The 25,445-nt window shown below is 34.1% G+C and overlaps 1 protein-coding gene across 20 annotated transcripts in view; it reads right to left on the bottom strand.

Moving 5' to 3' along the window:
* Positions 1 to 25,445, bottom strand: part of ZEB1 (zinc finger E-box binding homeobox 1) — a 197,153-nt gene that overhangs the window by 121,845 nt on the left and 49,863 nt on the right. For 7 of the 20 annotated variants that reach the window (XM_039478651.2, XM_039478650.2, XM_039478649.2 and 4 more), the window contains one exon: positions 10,640 to 10,782. The exons of 9 other annotated variants lie outside the window; for them this stretch is intronic. The gene's annotated coding sequence lies outside the window, so the exon portion shown is untranslated. Of the gene's footprint in view, positions 1 to 10,094; positions 10,174 to 10,639; positions 11,577 to 25,445 lie in introns of those variants that run through there. 4 more of the 20 variants (XM_074405234.1, XM_074405228.1, XM_074405232.1 and 1 more) reach the window with 2 other exon arrangements.

Genomic DNA, 25,445 nt, shown 5'->3' with positions numbered 1-25,445 from the left:
GAAAGTAGATATATGCCTGTCCAAAACAGGAATTTCTACTTGAAATAGCATATTCAGAAACATGCTGTATCTAAAAAAGCAACTGAGTTGTCCTTTTACCAAAAGCCACTGAATTGATAAAACAGCTGCTATCTCTGATTACATAATCAACCCAACTGATACACTTTTCAGGATTATCTTTTGTTTTTTTTTGAGACGGAGTCTTGCTCTGTTGCTAGGCTGGAGTGCAGTGGCGTGATCTCGGCTCATTGCCACCTCCATCTCCCAGGTTCAAGACATTCTCCTGCTTCAGCCTCCCAAGTAGCTGGGACTACAGAGGCGCATCACCACGCCCAGCTAATTTTTGTATTTTTAATAGGGATGGGGTTTCACCATGTTGGCCAGGATGGTTTTGACCTCATGCTCTGCCTGCCTCAGCCTCTCAAAGTGCTGGGATTACAGGCGTGAGCCACTGCGCTCAGCCAGGATTCTCTCTTAAATATTCTATCAGCAAATAGTGAAATAAAAGGAAAGCATTTAATGTGTTTTAGTTTCCCCATTTTAATTTATTGCATTTAAAAAACCCAAGATGAAGTCAGATTCAAAAGTTTAAAGTTAGGATAGCTAGAGCTATTTCATTAACTTCTTTTGGACTCTTACATAATGATAAAGGCAATGGATCCTTCCTCCAGAAAAAGAAATATGTCCAAACTTTTGCTTTAACTTCAGAGATCCAGAATCCCTGAAGCCAACTCATGGATCCTGAGCGAAGATACTCTTAACTTAAAAAGCACAATAACTTCTTTCCTTCAGGTCATTTCACATCAGAGTTCTAAAAATATAAAATCCTACATAATTATCACATGGTAGTGAGTAAAGTAGAAGTATTTATAGATAATATACTAAAAGTAAAGTATTTATAGATTATCTAAAAATCAAGACAATAATCTATGCTCTTATGACTGGTCAATTTTTCAGTAATTCAAAGCTTACTACAACTTGGTCAACCCTTAATGAAGCTTTTCTCTCTCTCCTCACACCAGCTTGTGATTTCTGCTACAGTCTGGCCAGTTTCTCACTCTGCAAATACATGCTGTATTTTTTTCTGCATCAATTCTCGTGTTACCCTTGCCTGCAGTTTTCTTGCCATACCTGTTCAAATCCTACCTATTTGTCAAGACCCAAATTAAATTCTACCTCTTCTATCATTTCTTTTTTGATATTGTAGCCCATAGTTTATTTTCCTGGGATTCAATGCTTCTTGTAAACACTACTAAAACAGAGAGTCATACAATAATTTGTGTTATCACACTGCTTTTGTATGTTCTGAGTATCTCCACCATGGTGCCAGTAACAAAAGGTAGGAATACTTCTCACCATCATCATCTTAGGCTATAGCGTGATTATAAATGACATGTATTTCATAAGTAATTATTAAATAAGTGAATTAACTTCAATGGCTTCCGAAAATACTGATTTGGTTGCTCAATGTAAATCTGAATTAGAGGCAAAAATTAAAAAAAAAAAAAAGAGAACAACTCAAGATACATTCAAATGTTGTGCAACAACAAAAATCCTCAGAGAAATGAAATTGAGCATTTAATTTTTAAGACTGTACTATCTTCTAAGCAACAATGTCCAAAGCTAGATAAAACTCTATAAACTGAAGTACATGATCATGATTGCTGAGTTGTTCCTCCCCACCACATGGACATGATGAGATAAGAATAAACTGCCTTGATTTTAGTTCAAATTCTGTGGTCTAAATATAGCACTGAATCATAACTGGCTGGCATAAAAGTCTATTGAATGTTCCACTAGGTCTTAGGCATTTGTTTCATTGAGCACTATGGTTATTAGTTATCTTCATATAAAACTTTCCAAGAGTACAACTAGTCCCAGGCAGCGTTGAAAAGGGGGGAAGTCCCTCCTTTACAGCTTCTATGTCACTCTTTTGGCATTGCATTCCTTTAAAATCAGGTGCTTTCAACCTAAGCTCTGATGCTCAAGGGTCCCCCTGTGGCAACCTGCCTAGGCTCAGGTCAGACCTCATCCTTCTGTTTCTTTTCTTTCCCTTGCCAATATCTCATGAATATTTATTTCGGTCAATTAAAGTCTTACTAAGATTATTTCCTATAAACAAACTCATTTTAATGTGTGCTTATTGAGCTAAATAAAGACTATAATGATGGAAAAACAATGTTTTTAAGTATAAAGGCATTTCAGCAATGCCTTTCATATAATATACCTAGGAAGTACTAGTCTCCTTGTATAAAGTTAGCACCAGTTTAGAGGAAGTATTTCTATATATAGAAAGAAAAAAAAAAGCATGAGCTGTGACAAAACCACTCCTAAAACATAAAGGAAAAGTCCTAAAACATTAAGGAAAAGAGTATCTAATAAGCTTTAGAGGTGAAGAATAGTGAGAACAGACTAGATTTGCAGTTTTCCAAATGTAGAACTATTTGTTAGCACACTGTTGTTAATGAAGGTAAAATTATTCATTAATTCAGTTAATAAAACAGGTTTTTCGTTGTATAAAGCAGATTTGTGCAATTTTTCACAGGCACTTTAACTATATCAGAAATTGAATTCGTTGTTCCCCTCTATCACTAAACCATGAGCAACAACCCACTTCCTCTCAAGTATTTGGACTCAATTATAGGGCACTGCCATTAACCCCTGCTCAAGAGAGGACCCAGGAGTTATTTCTGGTGTCTCTGATTCTTCATCCCCTCATCCAGTTAATACCCAGATTCTATAGTTACAATCTGGTTTTGCCTACTTCTCTTCATCCTCACTGTCACCACACTAGCTCTAGCCCCATTATCTCTTGCCTAGATTTACTGAGAGGCTTACTGAATTCACACCCTCTTGGTGCAAATGCAGCAATCTTGGAAAAATGCAAATCTGTGGTACATGCATACAATGGAACATTAAACAGCAATGGTAACAGTTAGCAACCACAGTCAACAATATGGACAAATCTCTTCATCATAATGCTTCTTTCATCCAAGTGAATACACACTGTATGCTCCTATTTATATAAAGTACAACGTAAGCAATACCCTCTATACACAATGAGAACTCAGGCAAGAGGTTTCCTTGATGGGCAAGAGACAGGACTGACTGGAAGGAAAATGAAGGGGAACTTTTAGGATGCTGGTAATGTTCTTTTTCCTCATCTGGGTGCTCATCACATAGGTGTGTTCAGTCTATGAAAATTCATAAAACAGAATGCTCATGCTTCTAGATGTATTCGGCTTTAATAAAAAATGTAGAAAAAATACAAATCTGATGGTCAATGTCTTCCCACTCTTCTTAAGCGAAAGCCCAAAGCCCAATATCTAATATTGACTTGCAAGATAATTTCACCACGCAGTGTCACCTTTCCCCCGTCTGTGTCTTTTGTCTTGAATGTGTTTTGTTCTCCTTCTTCCTTTATGACTCTCACATCTGCTGTGCTCTCAGCACAAAATACCACCCTGCCTTCTCATTTGGTTTTATTAACTTGTAATATGCCTCAGATTTTGTTAAAATTTCATTTCTGCAACCTGAAATAGATTGTTGTTTGTTTTCTGATTCCAGATTGGGTTCTGATCACCTCTGTCTTCCCATCACTCCTCTTTAGCTGTGAGGGGAGGCAATATGTTTTGTTTACCACTCTATTCTCACAGTTCTCTATGTACTTGATGACTGAATACATTTACTTACATCCCATACAAGGATATGGCAGGTAGCTGTGGCAAAGTTTCAAAGTCTCAGTTCTCCAATATAAATGATGAGATTGCAAAGAGTTTTAAATATGCAAACATAAAAGAAATAAAAGCTAAACATTAAATTGTTTATACAGGCCGGGCGCAGTGGCTTACACCTGTAATCCCAGCACTTTGGGAGGCTGAGGCGGGCAGATCACGAGCTCAAGAGATCGAGACCATCCTGGCCAACACGGTGAAACCCTGTTACTACTGAAAAATACAAAAATTAGCTGGACATGGTGGTGCGCTCCTGTAATCCCAGTTACTCAGGAGGCTGAGGCAGGAGAATTGCTTGAACCCGGGAGGCAGAGGTTGCAGTGAGCCAAGATCACGCCGCTGCACTCCAGCTTGGCACCTGGTGACAGAGCAAGACTCTGTCTCAAAAAACAAAAATAATAAATTGTTTAAACACAGAAAGATATAAGCCATGCATATATCTTTCATATATAGGCAGGGAGAAGTCATTTTTAATGGTTCTTAAAATATATTTGAAAGCTCTATTTTAAACAATAATCTATGGTAATAAAACTCTGAAATGAAATCATAAAGTCTTAGTCATTGTCTACACACAGATGTTGAATTATTTTCAATATCATGAAAACCAAGAACCCAGCATTGTTTTAATGAATTGAGTGAATAGGTCAACTAGTTGCTTCAGTTTCTTTTAATGAGAAGTCACAAAAGTATTTAATATCTGTAAAACTCAACTTTCTTGAAAAAAAAATTACAAATATTTGCAAACATTCCTAAGAATAATTTAAGGTTTTCTAAATTAAACATAAAATAACTTGAATACAAAGTAAAAATATAACTTTTTATTTGTTAGAATTACCCTTGGAAAATAACACTGGCCTATCAAATAGCATTCACAAACTGTTCTTCCTGGATAAAAAGCAAAATCTGGTCACTTTTTATAACGGCAGAAAAGCATGAGTGATAATTATCTTCAGTGAAAATATCCAAAGGAATAAAAACAAAACTGAAACTATAATTTGTTTCAGAAATCAATACCATTTTCTATAATGAGCTTTATATAATGCATTTTAGAATCTTTAAGCATAATTTAATTTAAATAAAAAACATAAGTAGTACAGCTGGGCATGGTGGCTCATGCCTGATCCTCCCAACTCTTTGGGAGATAAAGGTGGGAAGATTGCTTGAGCTCAGGAGTTTGAGACCAGCCTGGGCAACATGGTGAGGCTCCTATCTCTACAGAAAACACACAAAAAGTTAGCTTGGCATCTTGGTGCACATCTGTGGTCCCAGCTACTCGGGAGGCTGAGATGGGAGGATGGCTTGAGCCTGGGAGGGGGAGGCTGCAGTAAGCTGTGGCTGTGCCACTGCACTCCAGCCTGGGTAACTGAGTGAGACCTTGTCTCCAAAAAGTTTATTAATACACACACACATACACACACACATACACACACACACACACAGACACACACACAGACACACACACAGACACACGTAGTGTTCCAAGTTGTCTTACTTTTTTTCTACTCCTTTCAGAAATAATTGTCTTCTGTATATCACCCTCTAAATTTCTTTTTATTCTAATATTCAATTTATGGTATAAATGCACTAGATATTAAACTAGGCAGACTTTACTGGTTAGTATCAAGAAAAGCAAAAATAGTATTTCCTTTATTTTGAGAAAGGTATTAGTTTCCCTAATGAATACAGAACTAACTTGCTTACCATTTCTAAAGTCTTACTATAACATTAAAAGCATCTCATGATAAAAAAGATCTTGAAGTGTTGTAATCACTGAAAAACAACAGAAAGTGTATATAGGCTATTGAAGAATTTCTTTAACTAGGGTTCAGAACCTAAAACTGTCCCAATAATGCCCAGTGTAATGTTTATTAAGGCAATTACCTACTTTTTAAATATTCTGGAAATACATTATTCACCTATTTTCTTATGTTTTAGTTTTGGAGATAGAATTTGAAAAGCAAAACAAGGACTTAAATTATAATGGATAATTCATTTTCTTTTTAATCTATCTTCAAGAACTTATCACACAGTTTCATACTTTAATGGAAGGCCATTTTAATGTTAACTAGTAGAGTCCAATCAAAGGGCAGAACAGAAGAAACCATTAGCAAACTAACTATTCCCATTTGAGCTGGTATTTTCAAGTTTAATTAATTGAAATTAATTGAACTTTCTTTTAAAAATCAGCATGAATTTTAAAGAAATAAACTTTCATTTTCACAAGTATTAAATTTCAAATGAATGAAGTTACTTGAATTCTTTAAATGTCAGTTTCTTTATCAGTAAAATGATCACATTAGACTAGATTACAGTCGCTGTTGAACAAATTTTTTGTTATGAAAATTATGTACATTCTTCACACTAAAAACACATGTATACAGAATATGACTATAATTTCAGGGGATTCGCAGAATCTCTGAAATCCATCCAAGAATCCCCAGGTAAAAAGTATTAGATTATATTTCAGGTCTTTTGTAGTTTTAAATTATGGTTTCAGAAATAAGGCAAAAGCCACTAAAAAAAGAAAAGGAAATCAGTGTTAAGAATAAAAGTGAAAACCCAGACTCAACTTATTAATTTACTCACTGCTGTTGAAGACATTAGCTAAGAAAGGCTGAACACCTTATATATAGATGTGTTTATCTGACAAAATAATTCATACTTGAGACATTAGAGGTTAGGCAAAATAAGATTCTTACATAAACCCAGGATATTTCTAGACATGAAAATGTGTGACATTCACAGATTTCAAATGACAACAAGTTGTCTCCCTCATCCCAACTCCACCATCACCACCAGCTCCAATTACTTCTTAGAGTGAGGAAGAAAAACATCATATACTCAAAGCTATATTTGAGACCTTTCAGGTGACTGTTTTGAGGGAAGGGCAATATTTTCACATCCTGAAATTTATTATTTAAAAATACTTATTTCGATCACACACACACACACACACACACACACACACACACACACACACACAAACTTACCTGTAGTTCTTGTTCTCTGAAGGAAATGCAGTAATTGTAAACATCCCCACACTCTTGGGTACATTCTCCTAAGTGTGAATGGATTTGGAATGCACCATAACTTAACCTTGGAACTGCTAAATTATGCCACCCTGTACTGGCAGTTGGCATCCATCTGCCTATGTAAATAATATGTAGGCCCGTCACCTAGAGTCATGTAGCTTGTGAAGAAAAGTATTCTCTCAGAGGGAGGTGGTGCAATGGCTGTCTTTGGAGACAGTCTTTTCTGTAGCACTTAAGGAGGGTAGATCCACACTACTAAGGAAGTGACTGTATGCTTCAAAAATAGTACTAAAATTAATACATTACAAATGTTAAAGAATGAAAATGAAAAGATGTTCATTCTGCAAAAGAAGCCCTTAGGAGACTGACTGTTGAACTGGTCAGGATCCAATGGTCAATACCATAGCAAAGAATTACAAGTACTTAAATACTTGTAATGAAGTAAGCCTAATCCTGGCATTCAGCAGCCTTGTATTTTGTGTCAATGCTTGACTACCAGAGATTTATGCGACAGACGCAATGGAAACCAATGGTAGGAAAATACCTTGAAATGGCCGAGACCCTGAAAACTGCTGTGGTGACTGCCAAGGGGGCATTAGTTTCAAGAAAAATGATAGCAGCAATGTGCTGTTAGATGATCTGTATTTTATAAATTCAAGTAATCATTCAAATTACAAAATTTCATAAACCTTATACCTTAATAATTTTGATTTAAAATATTTAAATATGTATGGACTAAGTGCCTCTTCTGCCTTAAACGTACTAGATAATTAGGAAGAAATGGGCTACAGATATTTTCTAGTTTACAGGCTGATTTTTGGAGGGTTAATAAAATCCTGCACAGAGGAAGAGATACACTATTTTTTAGTCCTCTAAAATTCCAGGTGGCCTGATAATGGCTTCTTCTCAAGTTAAACCAGAGAAGGGTTGTCAGATAAAATAGAGGATACTCAGTCAAATTTGAATTTTAAATAAGCAGTAACTTTTTTGGTAAAAGTTTGCCCCAAATGTAGCATGGGACACAATTTCACTAAACAATTATTTGTTATTTACTTGAAATTCAAAATACACTGGACATCCTGTTTTGTTTTTTCCTTCTGCTACATTTGGAAACACTAAACGGGGTGGCGGGTGGGGGGGAAAGGGGGCGTGTGGGGTGGTTTACAATGGACTTTAGCATGGATGAGGCTAAAATTAGAATTCCATTCATTGTCTAGATCTGAACTGTGGAATATGGTAGTAACTAGCCATGTCTGGCTACTGAGCACTTTAACTGTGGCTAGTCCAATATAAGATGTGCTGTGAGTATAAAAAACACAGATTTTGAATGCTGAGTATGAAAAAAAAATCTCATAAAACATTCTATTAATTATATGTTGAATTATATTTTTATATATATTGGGTTAAATAAAATGTAATAAAGACTAATTTTATCTTATTTTCTTAATATGGCCAATAAAAACTTAAAATTACATACATAGCTGCTATTTATGGCTCAAATTATCTTTGTACCATACAGTGCTGGTTTAGATGCCTCAAAAAACAAAAAGTTGTTGTCCCATCTCTAAAAAAATCAGTATTGGCAAACACGTAACACTGCTTCTCTCACCTCCCTCCAGCTATCAGAGTAGGTAAAGAGCATGATTATGCCAGGGAAACAAAATTTCTAGTAGGGACTAACATGAACTGGCTAGGGCCACTTCAAAAACAAAAACAAAATGTGGTGTACTGATACTGATGAAAGACAAATCAGAAACCTGATCTTTGACAAATCATTCTTACGTGACTAAAAAAAAATACTAATATGGATGTGTGTATATGTACACATGAGAATCAAATATTCTCCCAGATATTAGTTTCAATGGAAGAAGCCCTTGGTACCATTATTTTGTGTTTCTCTCCTACATATGATCAAAATCATAGAACAATAGTTGATTTTATTACCTACTATGAATTGAGATGGATAAGTTATTAGTAAAAATTGTTAGAAAAAGATATTTTTTTTGATACTATAGAGCAAGATCTCATAGGTCATACTACAAAACTAATCTGAAATTAGAACACTAGTTCTAGGATAGTGAAATAAACTTTTCTTTTCTAAAATATGTACTATCATAAAACAAAGCTCACTTTTAAAAAGAGGTATGTTTGGAGAGACTTCTTAGATTAAAAGTATTTTGGTTATAATAAACCTTTAGTTTGGGTAAGAAATAATAACCTGTTTAGTTATCTTTATAACCCACCTTATAATTTTCATTAAATTGGAAATTTAATTCAAAGTGTTCTCTCAACGGGCTAAAAGAGATAACACATTTGTCCATTCTATTCTATGCTATTATAAGGCTAAGCTATTTAACATGCTCTCACAAATAAAAATTAAAAAAAATTGTATACATATATATAATCTCTATATACCCAATAATCTGTATTTCTTTTCTAATAAGCCCTATAGGATGTCTATTTTGAAAATTTAAATCTTTTAAGTTTACCTGCAGTTATAGTAACCAAGACTAGTTCTAACTCCTCAATCATTTACATACAAAAAATGTAAATTGGTTCTCAAGGTTTTTCAAAAAGGTCCCAGATGTAATTTTTCCTTATTCTAACAGCAAACACACAAGTGTGTATTCTCTTTAATATCTTTTATCATACAGATATAGGAAGAGCAACAGTTTCGAAAAGACAAAAAAATTATCCTGCATCAGAGGTAGGGTTGCCGAACAAAAATCAGCATATTACTCCCCAATTTAATGGTCCATAAGAAGTTCACATTTTGTAAAACTAAAGTTTTCAGGATCATTTAAAGAGCTTTAAGAAAACATAAATGAAATGAAATGGACAAATTTAATTTCTTTATAAGTACTTTAAGTTCTCATGGTTAATACCACAGAATACTGGGGATTACAATCTAAAATGTTTTACTAGACATTTAGTCTCTTGTTATTCAAAGTATTCTTGTCTAAGAGTGACCTAATCCTAGTATTAATGACATTTTCAAAATCAGCATGCTTCTGTTCTTCTCCATAGTCAATTAATTAGATTTATGTGACATTTTAATTTAAGATTGGTCATTCTGAGAGACATCTATAGATTACATAAGTGAACAATAAGGTTTTCTGATATTAGAATATGGAAGTAAAGCACAGATATTAATTTGTTTATCCTTCATAAGGTTTTCCTGATAGAACCAACATATTTATTCTTCATTTCCTGAAGACAGGAAGAAGTTGTAAGACAGGAAAGAAATTGCCAATTTTAAGTAATTTTTTCAAATTTTAAGTAATACTTTTCAATTAAGATCTGACATAAAAATTTTATGATTACATACCTTTTAAAGATTAGATGGCCTTTGCTTCCATACTTTCTGAAGTGTAATACAGATTACAAAATGGTTTGAGGGACTTTCCCTGAAGTAAAGATAAGATACAGCTTCAAAAAGATCATGAAAAGTAATTCTTCAAAGCTGCTTCTATCCACTGAAGCTTTTATGTCATTAGATTGCCTAAATGGTGTCATTGTTTCAAAATTCTTAATCCATATCTCAAGACATACAAGAAAAATACTTCATGTGGGATTAATCCCAGTAGTTATTAACTGAATAAATGCAGACTAAACTGAAAACAGATTTTACTATGACTGGGATTTTTTTTTAAGTAAAACAAAACAAAAACATCCATACATCTCCAGGACATGTTTCATTTCTAAATAACAAAAAACACCTCTTGATGAATTTGTGATGTCCTACCCACAGCTCTCTAGGCTTTCCTTCTGTGAGAAAGTCTGAAGGTCTCACACCCTCAATGGAGCATTCCAAAACCAGTCTTAGGTTAGGAGCCTGGGCCCACGAGTGTGCACTCACTACACGGTGCTTACCTTTAGAGAACAAGGTGGCTGACACAAACTGATCAAGTTCTCACACCCCACACCTCCAAGAACACTGAAAAAGATCTGCAGATCTTTCTTGGTGCAGGAGGAATCTCTTTACAATCCTCTTGTGGTGGAAGTTTAAGATTGTCCTGAGGGAGGAGAGAAGGGTAAAAGATTATACTGAGATCACATCATTTGGATAAAGTTTATCTTTCTATATTACAAAACGAAGTTCTGAAAACAGAAATTAGATAAAATCATGATTATTCTTAAAATCACATTTTCTTCTTTCACAAAAATTATCATCTCCCCTAAGTACTGCATGTTTCAAATATTACTCCTTAGACCCAAAACCTTAAGTGACTAGTTCAACATCTATCCCATCACGGGGAAGTTGAGAAGTCAAAAAAAAAAAAAAAAAAAAAAAAAAAAAAAAAAAACAGAAAAACTGTAGGTTGCCAAATGATCACAGTTATAAATTCCATTTTTAAAAATATATAGCTAAACTCATTAAAAAGCAATGAGTTAAGACAGAGCCAGCAGATATTCTGTCCTTCCTTTGTACTTCCAAGATTATAGCACATGCTATTTCCTGACAACTAACTGAAAAGTAGCCCTCTGAATTGTGTTAAATGCCACAGAATCAATAAATTAACCTACTATAATCAATGAATCAACTTAGTATGAATCAACAATAGAATCAATCTACTAGAATGTAAAACTCCAAGAGGAAAATAAATTTTGGCTTTTTCTGACACACTGATTGTCTGTAGTACCTTAAATAGGTCTCGGTACATAATAAGCATTTAAAAAATTTTTGATGAATAAAAGGATATTTATCAATTAGTCAATATTCTTAAAGTTCAAACTTATATAAAATGAAACAAAAGCCTACAAATGTTCTGAGGGTTTGAAAACTAATATAAATGTTTAATTATGTATTAAATAATTGTTAAGAATATAATATCTTAAAATGCTGTATCTTAAAACATTAATGAGAAAATGCTATAAATAAATGATTATAATCCAAAATCCTTGAAAGGAATGAAATGCTTTAAGATCAGGAAATCATGCAGAGTACTTTAAAATATATTATTAAGTATCAAATATAAGAATAATATTAACATAGACTAAAGTAATATGCCTTTTTAATGCTTTAGTATTAACAGTTTTCATCTGTAGATCAATATAAATCAAGTGATACAATGATTGTCTATAGCAATAATTCTGCCTAAGTAAATCATTACCATAATATTAAATTGAAATCAGAAGATGGCATTCTATCAGTATGATTTCCTTATGTATTTTAGTATGTACATTTTTGTCTGACTGTAATAAACAAAATATTATTCATTTGTTTTCCTTTAACTTATAAACTATTATTAAAAACACAGACTTAATTCCTTTAGACGTTTGCCAACTATTTCCAAATTTGATAGATTAGGGAGAAAAAGAAGAAATGCTGGTTGGATGTGGTGGCTCATGCCTGTAATCCCAGCAACTTTGGGAGGCCGAGATGGACAGATCACGAGGTCAGGAGTTTGAGACCAGCCTGGCCAATGTGGTGAAACCTCGTCTCTCCTAAAAACACAAAAATAAGCTGGACATGGTGGCAAGTGCCTGCAATCTCAGCTACTTGGGAGGCTGAGGCAGGAGAATTACTTAAACCCAGGAGGCAGAGGTTGCAATGAGCTGAGATTGTGCCACCACACGCCAGCCTGGGTGACGAGCACGCTAGCCTGGATGACAGAGCAAGACTCCATCTCAAACAAAAACAAAAACAAAAACCTCTAAGAAATGCTAAAATTAACATCAGATTAATGGTGCTGATAAAGGACTGAATATATACTTTAAAAAATCTAACATGTAAGGCCACTAGAATCAGAAGAAACAACCATTTATAAAGTACTTGATTCCATTTGACCCCAAAATCTCAAAATGCAGAATTAGAACTTAAAACATACTGGACAATGGTGCATTTCATTTCAAATAGTGGTTTTGACCGTATAGCAAATGGTATCTTTTGCTAAAACGGTCAAAACCACAGTAAGAAAACAGGTAGTAAAATCAGGATGTATGTCCACCCTTCATTCACTAAAATAATGCTTTCATGGACAGATTATGCCTTGATTGCAGGGAGTAAAAAGCTTTCCACATTTCACAACTAATCCAATCTTATATCTTGTCTCAGGGAATCAGGCTTAAATGTGAAAAAAAAAATTAAAACTTTAGGCTAAAGAATGTCAAGTGTACACAAAAGCTCACTTAATTTAAAAACAATTTTCCTATTTTAAACATCCTGTAAGCCTCTGAACTAACTTTGGAGGGAAGGGGTGAAAACAGTTACAAAGAACTAAGTGCAAATAATACAACAAAAAAAAAAAGCTAAAAAGGGGTAAAGGCCAACACAAGTTGGAAATCTTACTGAAGGGAAAAGACTGCTCGCTGGTTGAATCTCCCAGGCCAACGAGGGTGAAAAGAGAAAACGAACTCCCAAGACAGAGGAGCTGACTAGAAACTTACTCATGCTGTGGATCCTTTGCCTCATTTCCACCTGCAGAGAATGAAGTCTAAGTCTACCAAATTCAGAGATTTAGTGTTGAATTTTTCATTTCACCTGCAAATATAGATTACTAAGCCATACTAACATCTCATTTTAAGATCCCTACAAAACTTCCCTGAGCAACCTACTTTCCCTCTTTAAAGATCCCTACTTTCCCTCTGGCCAATGTTTCTCATGCAATCTGTAGTGAAGGACTGTTTTCTCCATATTGTGGACCCATATTCATGGACTACCACTCATGGCCATACACTCAGCTCACACTACATAAAACTCTCCAGGCAGCTGTGTTAAAAAGACTGGCCTCCCCTCAACCAGAGGAGACAGTTGATGTGCCTGAAATGACACAGACATATCACGTGACAGAGTTTTTAAACCAATACAGAAATTGAGAGTAAGCATTTAGTCATGGATTGATTAACAAACCAGCATAGCCCATTCTTCAAGGAGCACTGGTATAGGCCAGGTACGGTGGCTCAAGCCTATAATCCTAGCACTATGGGAGGCCAAGCGAAGTAAATCACTTGAGCTCAGGAATTTCAGACCAGCCTGGGAAACACGGAGAAACTCCTCTCTACTAGAAGTACAAAAATTAGTCAGGAGTGGTGGCACATGCCTGTACTCCCAGCTTCTTGGGTGGCTGAGGCAGGACAATCACTTGAATACAGGAGGTAAGGAGACTGCGGTGAGCTGAAATTGTGCCACTGCACTCCAGCCTGGGCAAGAGTGAGACTCTATCTCAAAAAAATTTAAAAAAAAAAAAAAAAAAAAGGGAGCACTGATCTAGCTTACAAAAGGAGTACTGATCTAGCTTATGAGCTTATGATACTACTCCTTTATACTTTTTACTGAATCCAATTTCCAATTTTAATTCACACGTACCCTTAGAAACTACTAATAAATTATCAGTGACTTATTCCAGTATATTCTTTTACCAGTTCTTTCCACAGCATTATACAATAGAACTTTGGCAATAGCAATATTGTTCTAGAGCTTCATTGTTCGAAAAGGTAAACATTAGCCATATATGACTACTGCCCATTTGAAATGTGGCTAGTGTGACTAAGGTAGTGAATTTTTAATTTTACTTAAGCAGATGTAAACTTAAATTGCACATAAAGCTGGTGGCTACCATACCGAACAGTATAGTGCTGAAGTGTTACACTGCTATCATGTAACCTTTAAAAAATTTAGCATTTCAAGGAATCACCTATTTCCTTCAATCCTAACAGAAATATTTTAATTGTGACTATCACTTTCCATATGTACATTTAGCTATGTACATACTTGTAATCCTGGCATATAAATTTACTATTTTATTTTCATTTATACCAAACATTTCTCCTCATTTATAGAACTACACTATCTAAAATTGTGTCCACTAGCCCCATTTATGTATTTAAATTTAAATAATTAATAATAAATTTAAAATGGAGTTGCTCAGTTGCCCTAACCACATTTTAAGGGCTCAGTAGCCACAGGTGGAAAATGGCTACCATACTGGACAGTGCAATCATAGAATATTTCCATCACCACAAAGTTCTAAACAGTGTTATTCTATAGGCTCCAAAAATAATCATTTAAATGTAAGATTTTATGTTGCTGTTCTATGATTAGTCTTTAAGTTGGGCATTTTCTATATACATGATTTTTATTTAGCATAGTATTTCCTAATATGTTATTATGAAATTTCTAAACATTACTGTGACTCTAAGCATGTATTCCCAAATTATTTCAAAAAGGGTTTGTTAGCACTGCTTACTTGTAAATACTAGATCTCTTTACTTGCAAATATTAGATTTCTTTTTTAAAAAATTTATGTCCTTTAATACAATGAAAAAATCTCACATTTCTTTATTATTCATATTTCTTTACTTTCACATTCTTGATCTGTCATCTTCATTTCTCATTTATGTATTGGAATCTTGATATCCAAACTTGCATATTTACAACAATATAACTTACAGCTACTATCACTTTCCTTGTAATTTTTGATGTAGTTTCCAAAACCTTCTATTATTCTTTTAATCATATTTTGTCTAACAGAAATTTTTCATATTCGAGTATCTTCTGGGTGAGTTTACTATTCTTCAAATATGAGATGTAAAGGTATTCTCTCTGCTGCCTTCTCTTTTTAAAAATTCCTATGGTTGTGTAAGATACAGACGAAAACTTTTTTTGTCTAATTAGTTTTGAGGTGTATCTCTGAATACCACTATCTAACACCATTGAACGAATATCTTTTAAGTGGACCCTCTTTTAGGAAAGAATATTCTGTCATACATTTAGCTATTGTATGTATTAATAAATGGGACAAATTTTGTATTTCTCATAATGCCCCAGTAATGTATGATTTACAAGATGGGAACAAGCTTTTTATCCCAGCATTCCTCTTAAGAAAGCAACTAGAAGAAAAGAATGAATGTAGACAGCATGCTCTACTCGAAAATTAAGAAAATAATTTGCAGGTCTATCACCTATTCAGGATTTCTTTTTTTTTTTTTTTTTTTTTTTTTTGAGACGGAGTTTCGCTCTTGTTACCCAGGCTAGAGTGCAATGGCGCGATCTCGGCTCACCACAACCTCCGCCTCCTGGGTTCAAGCAATTCTCCTGCCTCAGCCTCCTGAGTAGCTGGAATTACAGGCACACACCACCATGCCCAGCTAATTTTTTGTATTTTTAGTAGAGACGGGGTTTCACCATGTTGACCAGGATGGTCTCGATCTCTTGACCTCGTGATCCACCTGCCTGGGCCTCCCAAAGTGCTGGGATTACAGGCTTGAGCCACCATATCGGGCCTCTATTCAGGATTTCTTAACTCACAAAATACAAAATGTTTGAAACTAGTAAAGGGGCTGATTTACATCTGTATTGACACTGGCAGAAACCAAGGTGGCATGCAAACAGAGGCAGAGGAATTGACGTTTGAGTCGGCCACAGGGATTTGCATAAGTCACGGGATGCAGGCCACATTTCTTGGCTCTCACTGGCCATTAAGTCGGGCTTCAAGGGAAATTTATACTTTTCTTTTTTCCTGAGGCAAGAGTCTCACTGTTGCCCAGGCTGGAGTGCAGTGGCACAATCTCATCTCACTGCAACCTCAGCCTCCCGAGTAACTGAAACTACAGGTGTGCACCACCTGCCTAATTTTTGTATTTTTAGCAGAGACGGGGTTTTACCATATTGGCCAGGCTGCTCTTGAACTCCTGATCTCAAGTGATCTGCCCTCCGGAGCCTCTCAAAGTGCTGGGATTACGAGTGTGAGCCACTAGCCAAAAAACTTATACTTGAAGCTATGAGAGAGAGAGGTCTCTTCTGGTATCTGGGTTACACATCTATTCTTGCATCATTATCACTGTTTTAGACACTGTTGCTTTAAAACATTTTGATGTTTCACAGTGCAAGACTTCTCATTACAGAATCACTATAAAATAAATCACTAGAAATTTTGGAAGTTAGAGATAAACCTAAAAATCTATAAATTACTTTTAGTCAAATGATTTGCCAATATTCTTTTTTTTTTTAATTGCATTTTAGGTTTGGGGGTACATGTGAAGAACATGTAAGATTGTTGCATAGGTACACACATGGCAGTGTGGTTTGCTGCTTTCCTTCCCCTCACCTGTATCTGTCATTTCTCCCCATGCTACCTCTTCCCACCTCCCCACCTCCCCGTCCCTCCCCCATTTCCCTCCAATTTCTTTTTATTTGAATCTTAAATTTGTTTCAAATACACTGGATGTTCATTTTTTTTTCCAATGATCTAACATCTCCCTCAAATGTATTGCTAGGTACTACATTTTGTTTGTTACAATTCTGAATGAGATATTTTTCCAGAACGATTTTCACTTGGTATAAAGATATATCTTGTACTTTATTAAATTTTTATTGTTTAATAAATGATTTTAGAGCTGACTGCTGTAGATTTTTCTACATAATCAGGTCATTTACAAATGAAATATTTTAGTTTTATTTCTTCTTCAGGTTTTGTCCACTACCAGTGTTAAATAAAAATGAGGCTAGTGGTGAGGGGTGAATAAATTAATAACCAAAGTGGTGATTGTTTCATTCCTGAATTTATCACCATTTATTCTACAGCTTTGGTTAGATGATACTGTTCAGCTTGTTGATTTAATGAAATATCCTGTTCTTCAAGGCTCAACTTATCATCCACAGTTAATTAGTCACAAAATAATGTATTTGACCAAATAAAACTGGGAAAAGGTCTCCAACTCCTAAAGGATCAACACTGCATATATGTTGACTATATAAAATTATTCTAATACTGACAATACTCATTACAATCAAATAAGAAATATGTTTATTCTATGAAAGTCCTCAGAGTCACATATAAAATGGGTACTCAAGGTGCTATGTGGTCCTTATAGTATCTAAAGTTACCTTTGGAATGTTACACTAGATATTTAAGAGATGATATTTAAGACACCAGGCTTCTTTCCAGTATACATTGTTTCAGATAAATAAAAAAGGCATAATTTATGAGGGTAATTTCTTCTTATAGAAGAATTTTCACTAATAAATGTGGAAGGCATGGTAGATTAAAAAAATGCATTCCCCTGCAAACCCTAATGATAGAATTGATTCAGTGAACAGTCAGCAACTTTCTCAATGGAAGGAGAGATTGGTAGAAAATTCTCAATACAGAGACTGGGCTGGTACCACTGCCCAATTTTAGCATTGATAAGAATATGACAAGCAGACATTATATGCTCCCTGAGGTGATGCAATATGGAAAAAAAGTTCCATGTGTGAAGTATTCCTGTATGCCTTCCATCCTCAATACCAAAACCAAGTTGAACCCAAAACAAATTAAATCTTTCAAGCCAACTTTTAATTCACAGGAAATTCAGTGGCTACAGGAACAAGTTAACAGGGAGAAGCCAACAGAAAAATCCAGAGTGGGGGATATTCTACAGGATAGCTTACCCAGTTTTGTCATTAAGACATGGAAGGGAAATGGGAAGGGAAGGAGGAAGGAGAGGGTTTGGGGGTGGGTGAGGTAGACAAGTGGTGGCAAAGAAAAGACCTTTTCATTACACAACAGTCCTAACAACCAAATGCTATATAGATCTTGGTTGGATTCTGAAAGAACCACCTAAATGTAAAAATGACATTTTTCAGTCAAAAGCAGAGAAACTGAATGTTCAGTTTCTCTCAATATGAGGTAGTTAGTAGTTATTGTTAATTTTGTTGGATGTGATAAAGGTATTGTGGTTATATAAGAAAAATTCATTCTTTTAAAGAAATACATACGAAAGAATGTAGGAATGTAAAGACTTGAAGTCTGGGATCTATTTTATAAAAATAGTAGAGGAAAAAGACAGTAGATGAAGCAAATGTGATAAAATTTTACTAATTGTTAAATTTAGGACACGGGGTTTATTACACTAGTCTCTCTGAAGTGTATGTTTAAAACTTTTTACAATAAGGTTTTTTAAAAATGCAAGCCTTTGAACATCATCTACTAAGCCATATATATTCTAGTACAAATAAAAGTGGAATTACCTACCCTACTGCATAACAAACATTTACAATCAATACAAAGCAAGGATGCAAAAGACGTGAGACTACTCTGTGTGTGACTGGCACAGATTCACCAACACTTTAAAAGATTCGTTTTAAAATTAAATTTGGCTTGCACATACTGTGTATGTAGAGAGAATACACATACACACACACACACACACACACACACACACACACACGGGGGGGGGAGAGAGAGAGAGAGAGAGAGAGAGAGACACACACACAAAAAGAGAGGAGAATTTGTTAAGTTCCAGTACAACAATACTTTAGGAAAGAGACTATCAGAAAATGAAATAATTTGTACCCTCAGAACAAATAAACAAACAAAAGAGATGACAGCATATGGGATACACTGAACCAATACAAAGTAGGTTATTTTATGTTGATACCTTCCTACCTCCTTCATTTCTCAACAAAAACATGCTGCCTTCTGGTTTTATTAGAGCATATGACTTGGGTCTGCATTCTTGCAAATTATCTCATGATTCAAATGTATCTTTCTTTAGCTGATATTCCCTTCTCTAAAAGAGACCAACTTGTCTCAGCTATATAATAAGAGGGTAAAGTGTTACAGCCTCACTGTGCTAAACATAGAATAACAGAGTATTTTATATTTAGTAGGTACTGAGGTATTTAAGTGAATGATAGGTGTATATATATCAACAGAGATATGTGAATTTATATGTTCCTCTTCAAAATGTAAATGCATTTCTAATGGGTAAAGTGCATGTAGAAATATGCTTGAACTAGAAAGACTTTCTTTTCTCTCTTGTGTATCTGCCACCTGCACATCCACCACTGTTGTAGTGCTTATCATGTATGCCCTCTTGTACAAAGTATATTACAGCATACGACGGGATTGTCTGTCACCTTATTTTCTCAACAATTAGGACATTTTTGCTGGTTCTTGACTTTTTGTTAATAATTGCTTAATGATACATAAGATTTTTTTCCCCAATACATCACAGTAGCAAATTGTCCCAAGGAAAAAAAGTTTTTCTTTATGGCCAATTGAATATTCTTATAAACTTAAGTTTTCTTTCATATCATTGCATATTAACATTTAATATTATTTAATAGTATCCTTTCCCTAAAAATGTTTGTGTTCAAAGCCCTTGCAAATATTTTAACATTTAAAATACAGTAATTCAAAATACAGGTGTTCTTAAATCTTCTACTAAGCCTATAAAGATAATCTATTTTAACTCTCTTTTATGTGGAAAATTATTCTAATTATGACTATGTTAGCATCTAGTAGTTCAGTAAGCACAGCAACTAATTCTGACGATGAGTATATATGTATGTGTGGGCATATACATATACATTTTTTACTCGGTGTTCACTTATTGCTAAACATATCAGGGCATAGACATCCACCTCCACGACACTAATACACAACTGGATAATACAGTGGTGCTTCAATGAGCAGATCACAAATACTCTCCTCCTTTTCAGGAGTAGTGATTCAGTGAGAACATTTGGTAAAGCAGACATGTATGTATACATACATCCAATATGTATTATACACATACATATATTATGCATATATGATATATGGATATTTGTATTATCTATGTGTAATACATACATAGTCTATATATGTATAATATATGTATTATGCTTTAGTTCCTTTCCCTTAAAATGCTAGTCTGCTTTTTAATGAACTGTTAAATTATCCTGAGAACTCATGACACTATCCGAAGAATTAGAAATGCCCTCTAGTGTTGCCAACAGCAGAGTCTGTAATGACTGCAGTCATTATTTAAAATTCATTTATAAAAAGTTAATTCAAAGGTAAAAAAATTATTTGGTACATGTTGAAACTTAATTTTTTTAAAAAAGAATTTTAATCAACAAGAAAATGTCTGAAAAATTAGGCACACTAAATTTCATGTTTCCCTTGTGAAGTTAAAAAACCTTATACCACTTCAATAAATAAATGCTGAATGAATAAATAAATGAATGAACCCCCTCAAAAAACACATTACACTTGACATTAATGAAAAGATCACAAAGTGATGCAGAAATACTAGATAATTTATGTAGGGATATCTGAGAAGCCTTGAAATAATATATATTATATTAGGCATAGGGCAAAATAATTTTTGGAACAGAAGTCTTTATTCAGTGAATTTGGAAATTAAAACAACCCTAATGAATTCCTCTCATTTCAGTTTGGAGAAGGAATATCAGATGGACATGTGTATATACACACGACATACACAAGGGTGCTGAGATGCTAAGATAGTCTCATAATTTTAACAGGTTCATATACCTAAGACATCTCTGTTTATTAGTGGCAGAGCAGGAACTACATCTAAGTATTGTTTTTTTTTTTTTTTTTTTTTTTTTGAGAAAGAGTCTCCCTCTGTTGCCAGGCTGGAGTGCAGTGGTGCGATCTCGGCTCACCACAACCTCTGACTCCTTGGTGAAACAATGCTCCTGCCTCGGCCTCCCATGATTACAGACATGTACCACCATGCCCAGCTAATTTTTGTATTTTTAGTAGAGATGGGGTTTCACCATGTTGGCCAGGATTGTCTTAATCTCCTGATCTCGTGATCTGCCTGCCTCTGTCTCCCAAAGTGCTGGGATTACAGGTGTGAGCCACCACGCTCGGCCAAGTCTACATATTCTTTAAATGGCTCTTGCCTTCCTAGGGCCTAAGTAGAATGATTGCATACTTCTTTCAGGCTGCTATGCCACATTATTAATAGCTGGTGGTTTTCAATAGATTGTCTAACTGTTGACTGGTTACATTAGAACTAATTGTGGTCATGGGAAACCATACTTGTAGTATTGAAATAATTTTCTCTCATTCAGCATCATTGTAAGAGAAAAATATTTCTGTATTGCAAAAAAAAAAAAATCAAAAAACCAAAAAAAAAAGGTTATAAAATATCTCTAGATGGCATCTCTAGAAAGCCTTTGAGTGACTGCTGAAATTCAACTAAAGAGAACCCAAAGCTTAGAGGAGAATTTCACAGACTTTCTTTTGTTTAGCAGTAATAATAAAAACTCTTTTCATATCACCCTGAAATATATATTATATATATTTTAAGCACCATCTGCAATTATTTCAGTTGGCACAACTTTATGAATGAAGCAGGATATTTTTAAAATGAAAAAATTATCATTATTGTTATTAAAACAACACATGAAGCCCTGTCTATGTTCTTTCCATATGCTAGGTACTCATCTAGCATTTTTATATATCAAATAATATATTTTTCCACAAAATATACACTCTTATCATTCCAATTTTACAGATAAGGAAACTGAAGCACAGTGGAGTTATGCAGCTTTCCTAAGATTGCAAACTGGTATGTGTCAGAGTTAATACTCATACCTAACCAGTATGCCTCTGGAGCCCATCTTCTTAACTACTACAACTTGGAAATTTTAAATGTAAAACTGCTTCATATAATTGTCTTAAATGACTTTTATGATGTATATAATATGCATGATATGCATTGTTTGTTCTGCTCTTGACTTTTATAATGCAAATAATATGCATGATAGACATTGTTTGTTCTGCTTTTATTCATGTTTCTTGGTATCTCAGAAACCTGTAGCTCTTTCCATAGCAGTTTCTTATTTTTAACAGGCTATGCGAATAATAAGACTTTTTCAGTCTCTACTAACTGTAAGGAATGTTTGTCTAATTTTTATGTCAAAAGGAACCACCTCATTTCATGAGGAATATGAACAGATTAAATTATTAATATACTACAGATCAATTTCATGGTATCCTTAAGAAAGGACTTTGTTTTTATAATGTCACAAGCCACTATACTTTATTGTAATTACTTGCTTAATGTGTATGTTCCCTGCCACACCTATGGGATCACATCAGTCCTATTTTTGACCATGCCATGACAAGTGCAATGACTGACATATAGCAGGTTGTTGGTAAGAATTTATTGAATAAATAAATGTGATTTGCTATTCTGTCTCTTAAATTTATTTAATAGTGATCTCACTATAAATAGTAGCGTAATATTTTTAGTAATACCTATTTCACATAAACTTTCACATATTTATAATTACCAATATCATAATTTCACAAGATGTGACATACATTTCCTTCAAATAATCCTTGTGACTTATATCAGCAGGAACTTCTTTTTAACTTCTTTATAACTTCTGCCAAACTCTTAACAATGGAGGTAGAAAGGTACCCCATTTTATTTTCTAGAGGTTCTTCCTCATATTAAACTGAAAACAATCTTTTCCATAACTATAAATAGTAACTTTTACTTAAGTTTTTTTCTTATTCAAACTTCCGATTCATTTATTCTAACGCCATTGTTAATCGCAATTCATTTCTTCTGATAGAAGCCCCCAAATTCAAAAGAAAAGCCATTAAACTCCAACATACACACCCAATCAGACACTGATTATTTCCTATATTGAAAAGTTACATAGCTAAAAATTGACTACCAGTAGAATTTTTAGAAAGAAGTCATTTCAAATTTATTTTGATAAAAGAAATGCTATGTATCATCCTCCATCTGCAATATTTACACATCTGTGTCTTAAATCTCTTTTTGCAGCTAAATACCAAATTCTCCACTAGGCATCACGAATCCATCAAAGCCAACTACACAGAACCAAAAAGAGCTGTCAAAGAAAAATGAATAGTGTGTATATTCCAAGGCACGTTATCCAGCAAGGAATACTTCCTCAACACACTCTTTCTGGAAGGTTTGGGAAGGACATCCTTCTCCTAGCGCTTACAAGGGGGACTGCCTAGATCTCTAAGATTAGAATACTTGAAGTCAGGTTGGTGACTTTCTTTTGAGTATATCCAGAAAAAAACCTAAATTTAGAAGTCACTGTAGAGATGAGGCATAAATATTCAGACATCCAAATTCTCTACTATTTTATTTTCCAAAATCCAAAATGTAATCAACATGTATGCCTCTACATGCATACATGCGTGTGTGTGTGTGTGTGTGTGTGAAAACATAAATGTTACATTCCCTTCTTTAAAAAGAGATAAAGTTGATTTGATTAAGGAAATCATACTACCTTTAAAAATGTCTGCATGTAACAATTTTAAATTCAGTTGAGGAAATCAGTGTCCTTCTTTAGGTCATTCATTCCTGAAATCCTATAAGAACTCTCCCGTAAGTGAAATTTACAACAAAGCCCTGCTTTGACAGGGCTTTGTTGTAAATTCTCAAGAAATCTAAGAAAATAGAATAGCAGCATAAAAAAATCTATTTCTCCATGGTTAGAATTTAGTCTTTCTGATGCTTAGCTTAGCAAATATTAACAGAATTATTAACCTTAAAAGTTTAAAAGTTATCAATTCACTCTAATAAATAAATGTGTGGGTTCTGTGCTTTATTCATAAACTAACTTTATTGTTCCTACCCTCATAGGAACTCATGCCTTTTCATAGTATTGGTTCCAGTTGCAGTGTGTAATTATATCATCACTGTAATTACCACCATCCCTGGAAGTTCAAGAACAGTTAGCGAATATCTGTTTTTAACCCCACCATTTTATCCTCAGCACCTACCTAAATGGAGGGCACATAGTAGACAGTCTATACAAATATAAATTACTGGACAGATGGACTAAAGTATGGATGTTGCCATCCCAAGTACTTAGCTCACTGTAAACACTGGAATAATTACATAATGACAGATGCTGTGCTGGGTGCTTGTCACAAGAACTCTTCCTGATATGTTTGTTATTAAGCTCCAGAAAACAGCTAAGAACATGGTCAGATTCAATTAACATAATTTTGACATCTCTAATTGGGCATGAAAAATTACTCAAACTATGTCAATCGCAAAAATCACACATTTGACAATAGAATAGTTAACAGAATTATAATCTATTATTAATGTGCTAATCTTCATTAGCCATTATCTTGTTATCATAAAACTACTATGCCCGTGGACACACTGGAAATAAGCTCAGGTAACATCAATCTTAAAGATTTCAAACTTTCTAAGATCCTACACCTCCATTCTTGCCCAAAGTTAACATTAACTAATCATGGATCTCATTGGATACAGACATCAACAAAAAGGAATATGCAGGCATCAATTATATTCAGGAGAAAAATATAAATTTAAGGTCATTTGAAGCATATCAAAATATAGCCAAATTTAGAAATTATTTTCTCAGTGGGAACATGTACAAGGCAGGAGAGAGATGTCTGATTTCATCATCAAAATTTGATTCTGTGACGTATTATGGACAGCTACTCCACTTTGTTTTGGGTATACAGCATAAATATCTTATCTTACAAATTTAATAGTTTCCACCAAAGTATAGCAGCAATTATATATTTCTAAAGAATTAATGTTAAACTAAATAGATTTTGTCATATAATACTATATTTTTTCTTTCCTCCAATTTTACAGTGAAAGTAAAAAAAAAAAAAACAGAATTCAACAGACTACTGTAAAATCTGATGTCTACTTTAAGAAGCACTTATGAAACTGAACAGAAAAATTCAGTTTAGTATACATTTTTTAAAAGTTAAACTTTGGTCAAGCAATATTTATAATATACTATTTTAAATAACTGTAATAAAACTACAAAAATTGAAATTTTAAACCACATATGAACTATATAACTAATTTTCCATACCTTTATACTATTTATAAGCATTAACTATGTAAAATCTCTTATCTATAAAACCATTCTTTGCATCTGTTTTATTAAAATATAAGTGACAGA

The sequence above is a fragment of the Saimiri boliviensis genome, chromosome 8 (genome assembly GCF_048565385.1).
Source record: "Saimiri boliviensis isolate mSaiBol1 chromosome 8, mSaiBol1.pri, whole genome shotgun sequence".
Taxonomy (NCBI): Eukaryota; Metazoa; Chordata; class Mammalia; order Primates; family Cebidae; genus Saimiri; species Saimiri boliviensis.
This window is presented reverse-complemented; position numbering and strand designations above follow the sequence as displayed.